We start from the raw sequence: 6,436 nt of genomic DNA, 5'->3' as shown, positions 1-6,436 counted from the left end.
CTACTGGGGATCGAGCCCACAACCCAGGCATGTGCCCTTGACCAAAATTGAACCTGGGACCCTTCAGTCCACAGGCCGAAGCTCTATCCACTGAGCCTAACCGGGTAGGGCAAATTGGCACAGTTTTTTGAAAAACATCCTCGCCCTTTGCTTTTCTCTCATGTGGAATACACATCGTTAAAAACTGGCTCTGTCACATTGCCTTAGCACTCTACAGAATGGTTTTGTTAGCTGAGGTCACCAGTGGTCAACAATGAATGCCTTTCCCAGAACGCTGAACTGTAGTGTCTGATGCACCTTTAGTGGGCTACCAACTCAATAAAATATTGCCCTATGGTGGTAAATGCTCCTGTCCTCCTGCTAGAAAGCTGCTGGTGATGTTAATCTGCCCTACTTGGGGAGCTCACCCCCATGGGAAGGTGACTGCCTGTCGCACACCCTGCAGAGCTGTCCAGTCTTATTCAGCTTGTTTCTCATCCTTTACCCTCTTCCACTGCTCCGTCCCTTTCTAATCACAGACTCTATGATCACAGCCTCAGATTGTCTCCTTTTTTACTTAAAAAAAACTTTATTTCTTGTCTCATATTACTTCTATAACTAAATTCATTCGGGCCAAATATGTGTGTGCATAAATGTATATATCACACATCTACATGTGTGTATACGTATAAATGTGTGTGTGTATGCCTGTGTATTCTGTACAATGAGAACATTTGTGTTTTTCTTGGCCAACAGAGCATGCTGGGAATGAATTTTGGTTCATTGAACTGTCTTCACTCTCATTTGTTGCTGGATGCTCAGGGCGTGGTTCTTTGCCCCAGAGTAGGGTTTTGTTGTCATTGCTGCTTTTGTTTTTGGATTTTTAAGTTTGTTCTGCATCTGCTGTAGTTCCAAAAGTCTAAGGGATCAGAAATGCTGGTTTCTAGAGAGGAGAGATTTTCCTAACCTGTGATTTATGCCTCCCAGGCCCTCACATTGTAACTGTCAATAAGCCCAGCCTCGCAACTGGTCCCTGTGCTTCCAGTCTGCTCTCCCCCACATACCAACCCATCCTGTGTAATCTAGCAGATAGCGCTCATTAAAAATATAACATTCATGAAATGAATGAAACACAATATGATGACTCTCAAAGACATAGTGCTGAGTGAAAAAAGCTGGAGACAACAGAATACATACTGCATGAGTTTGTCGATATAATATTCATAAAAGACAAAATTAAACTACTTTGTTTAGACATGTATAATTAGGGAACAAACTATACAGAAAATAAAAAAGTTATGGTGAGCTGCCCTAACTGGTTTGGCTCAGTGGATAGAGCGTCGGCCTGTGGACTGAAGGGTCCCGGGTTCGATTCCAGTCAAGGGCATATACCTTGGTTGCGGGCACATCCCCAGTAGGGAGTGTGCAGGAGGCAGCTGAATTGATGTTTCTCTCTCATCAATGTTTCTAACTCTCTATCCCTCTCCCTTTCTCTCTGTAAATAATCAATAAAATATATTTTTAAAAAAGTTATGGTTAGCACTGTCGGTGAGAGAGCCCCATATTTGAATGTGTGGCAGAATGAGGGTAGGGGACAGGAAAGGCTACACAATTTGTGGGGCCCAATGCCAGAAGCAATTCTAAGTCTCGTGTTTAAAATGTATGAAGAATTTCAAGATGAAACAGCAAAGCATTAAGGCAGGTGGGGCCCTGTCAGGGCCAGGCCCTGGACGACCGCTCAGCTTGTACCTCCATGAAGTCTTGGACCTGATTTGAGAATTTCTGAGGTCCTGCGAATGTTTTATTTTTTTAACTTGGTAGGAAGAGCGTGAAATAGGTATTTGCTTCAGAAAAAGCCAAAAATTGAACATGGGCATAGACAATAATGTGGTGAAGGCCTAGGAGGGGTGGGGGCAGGGTGGATGGACGCAAAGAGGAGCGGGGGGTGGAAATGGGGGGCATCTGTAATAGAGTCAACAATAAAAAAGAAGTTGAACATGCATGATGTATGGATTTTTCTTCACAACTTTAGAAAAATGTGCAAAACAGAAACAAATCGGAACTGATCAGAACACTTCCTGGTCAAAAATCCGTAAGATGGTTTCCCATGGATGAACTTGTCTGTATCTTCATTTCTTGCAGGCCCAGCTGAAGTGCCAGCTCATCTGTGAAACCTCTAGATTTCTGCCACCAAAATAACCCTTTCCTTCCCTCTGTTCCCTCCACACTTTCTCCCTCTGTTATAGCACTTAACTCCTCTTCCTCAAATCAGAGTTCTTTGAGAGTGTTTTTTTCTAATGGACATGAAATCTTGGGGAAGTATTTCAGTCTTATATGTCTTCATATTTAGAATTCTATAGCCCAGCCTGTGTGGCTCACTGGTTGAGTGTTGACCTATGAACCAGGAGGTCATGATTTGATTCCTGGTTAGTGCACATACCCAGGTTGCAGGCTCGATCCCCAGGAGGGGACATGCAGGAGGCGGTTGATCAATGATTCTCTCTCATCATTGATGTTTCTATCTCTCTCTTCCTCTCCCTTCCTCTCTGAAATCAATAAAAAAAATATATTTTTTTAAAAAAGGAAAAAATCCTATAGGGTATAAGATAAGTGATTGTTGAATTTAATTAAAGTTATATCAAAAGAAAGTAATAACCCACTATAAAACTAAAACACTCCAAATTCCTACAATGCAAGTTCTTAAACTATGCAGTGATACAGGGTAACAAAAGTAAAAAGTTCTGCAAGCGAAGACATGTTTATTCACCTGCTGAAAATATGACATAGGCACTGTTTCATGGTATCATCAACATTTTCCTGTTTCACATCTGAGATGAATCTCATAGCCATCTTTAATATGCTCTGAAGTACATTTTATGTAACAGATACCCTAGATGCCATTTTTACCAGAAACACATTTTACAACACTAGTGCCCACTATTTTCTTTGCTATATTTTTGTTGTTGTTGTCGTCCATGGCTTATTTTATTTCTCACTAACACTGGGTTTTGTTTTTTTTTATAAACATGTGACTTGGACATTTTCTTACAGCAGACAGATGGGTGTGTTCTCTGGGTATTATTTCTAAAATGAAGAAAACGTTCCCCTTTCCTGGCATCTGGGTAAGATTTGGAGTTCTGTCACAGATTTGAAATACGGACAGAAGTAATCATCTCTCTCCCACATAAGGTGTCTCTGCAAGTAATTTTTTCTATTTCTTTTTTTTTTTTTCTATGCCAAGCTTTGAAATCACACATGAAATATGGGTTCAGAAAAAAACACTATATAAAACAGTATTTGGACATTTCTTTTCATCATTCACTTTTATGGATGTTCTCCAATCATACTATCCAGATGGCCAGGTTACAAGTCTGCAGTAACATAAAAGCCTCGTATATAAGTAAAGCACTGATGAATAGACTTCTAATGTATATACGAATAAATATATGTTATTCATCTTTACACATAATTTCACTGGTGAAGCCGATCGATGTGAATTATAACATTTGGCTGGCAAACATATGGTTATATACTCAATACCATAGACTAGAGCGAAAACATTCAGTGAAAAATGTCTACCATTCCTACAGGACAATTCATTTTAATCAACACAGAGATTTTAAATGATTCTTCTCTTACTTTGCCAAATAATCATACACAAGGAAAAAAAAAACAATTTATCATTCTTTGCCAGAGACGATGACAGTAAGAGAATGTGAAATTTCATTAAGGGATCAGTAATGCGATGTTTACGCCATCTCTTCAACATTTATTACCTAACGACCTGGAGACCAATGACCACAAATGCAATAAGGCATGTATTTTTAAAGGGTTTCTCCTTAAATATTTTATTCCTTAATAAAGCTTGATGTACAACATGGGTGTCTGGGGCTCTTGCTGCCTTGGGGTTTTTCGTGCGTTCTTTCCTCGCCTGGATCCAGTGCTTTCCTTGCATCTCTCCCCACAGCTGGTTTCCTCACATCCATGAAGATGTCACCTCTTCAGAGAAGCCTTATAAGCTCTGTATAAGCTAACTGCACTCCCTTCTCCCTGATTCATGTAGCCAGGAGTTAATGCACAGGGCACATCTTAGTCCATCCGGGCTGCTACCACAACATACCCCCGACTGGGAGGCTTATAAACAACGGAACTTAGTTTGTCACAATTCTGGAGACCGACAAGTCCAAGATCCAGGTGCCAGCAGGTCAGGTTCGGGAGGATTTCTTCCGGGTTGCAGACTGCTGGCTTCTTGCTGTGTCCTCACATGGTGGGATGGACTCGGGGGCTCTGTGGGACGTCTTTCATAAGGCACTTCCACATTCATGAAGACTCCACCCTCCTCCCCAAAGCGCCTCTGAAAGTCCCACTTCGTAATTGGGCCTTAGGATTTCAACATATGAATTTGGAGGGACACGGACATTCAGGTAATAACAGCACATGTTTTTAGGCCAAATCTGACCCACCACTTGATTTTTTTATAGAGCCCATGAGCAAAGAATGATTTGTAATCTTTTTTGTTTTTCAATGGTTAGAACAAATAAATAAATAAATAAATAAATATTTCATGACATGAAAATGAACAGAAATTCAGATGTTAGTATCTGCAAATAAAGTTTTATTGGGCCATAGCTAACCTACTCATGTATACAGTCTGTATGGCTGAGTTCAGGCTACAAGGACATACTGCTGGCATCGTCGCCATGGAGACCACGCAGCCCACACAGTCTGTGTGACCCTTTGCAGGAAAAGTGCATCTCCCCTGATGTAGGCTGTTTTAGCATCCTGCATGTTTCACTGTATTTGCCAATCCTGTAACTATGTTTTCTATTTATTAATTTACTTAGATGCCCAACGACGAGGGAGACATTGTCTGTTTTCCCATACCCAGCTCAGTAAGTATGTGGAAGTAAGGAAGAAGAGCTTAATAAATATTTGTTCACCGACTATACAATAAACAAATGGGACTAGAACCACTGGGTTGATGCTCCTTAGCTTATGTCCATATCCGTCTATATAGGTGAGGCAGAATGCAAGAAACCCATTTATTATCATTGAGAGCCGCTGTTTGCAAGATTTTAAACCAGAAAGGCATGTTCACAGAATAAATGCACTAGATAATGACGTTAATGTTCACCCTGAGCTATCAAATTTCTAGGTGACTCTCTGTAGCTCCCGGAGGATGATGGAAGTTGGGTGACTTCACTGTGATTTTGCTTCTGGATCAGATGGAGATCTCTATGCTTTCCCGGGGAAGCGTAGAGATCTGCTCTGGTTCCATGTCCAGCAGCATTCCTTGCCCTCCAGCAATGCCTTTCATTGATTATACTCTTTTGCGCCCTGACTCCCACACTTCTCCTATTATTTGAAGCTAATCTGTTTCCTAGTGATGTCAGAGGTTTTTACATCTTACCCATCTGCCATTGAACCCTAGAGAGGAGCTATAGTCAGCAGTACACATGTGTCTTAACCCCGATTAAGTTCCAGGCGATCTCCTACGTGGATCTGAGTCTCCAAGGCCCCTTTCCTCCCAGCTTTAAATGGGGGAAGAACTACCACACATGCTGAGCGTGTGCTCAGGTGCCTTTCCACGCCCCACACTTGGGCTGGGCACTGACGTGTCCCGTATTCAGCTAACAGAGTCCAGAGAGAGGAGTGACCTTTACACCAAGGCAACTCGCTACTCAGGAATCATAGAACATGTCTCAGTATCCCAGGTGGGAGTCCCTGTCTTGTGAGGCAAGGCCATAAAGAGAAAAACGATCCTCTCACTTAAATCACAACCTGAATATGGAGTTGACCCTGTTCTGGTGAAATCTGGCTAATGGCTTATGAACTTTGGTCTGGAGCTGTGCAGGGGAGCAGGTCATGTGCAAGGAAGGCTGGAGCCTAATAAACTTGAATGTTTTATTTAAATTCATTTCAACATATGGAATATTAGTTGGTCTACCTGGTGCTGTGAGGTGACTCAGTGGCCATGGTTTAATAAATGTATCCCTGTAGCTTTTATTGAGTTTTGCTGCATGTTCATAAAACCATGGTTTGTTTTCTCTGTGCACAGCAGCTCTTAATGCAAAGAGTATGTCTACCTCCAATGTTCAATAGGGAAGGAGTGGGGGAGGCTCACCAATGGCCTCTCCAAGAAGGTGACTGGCTATAAATTTGAATAAGCCTTAGAACCACAAAAGTGAGTTTCATGAATGCATATAATAGAAACCAGACCATCCCAAATATATTCCCTGAGGTTCATGAAAGAAATCTGGCCAGTCATTTGTGAATGATGGGTAACTGAGAGAATCTTTGACTTGTTTATACGTATTCTGTGGCTTTAGGGTTTGAAAACCTAAAACCCATAAAAAGGACATGTATGTATGTGCACTCAGGGGTAGAGTGACTTCTCTAATCTCACTCCAGATGTCCACACTTCAGCCGAGCATATGATCTGTGATACTGGAATAAG

The sequence above is a fragment of the Myotis brandtii genome, unplaced genomic scaffold (assembly GCF_000412655.1).
Source record: "Myotis brandtii unplaced genomic scaffold, ASM41265v1 scaffold436, whole genome shotgun sequence".
Lineage (NCBI taxonomy): Eukaryota > Metazoa > Chordata > Mammalia > Chiroptera > Vespertilionidae > Myotis > Myotis brandtii.
This window is presented reverse-complemented; position numbering follows the sequence as displayed.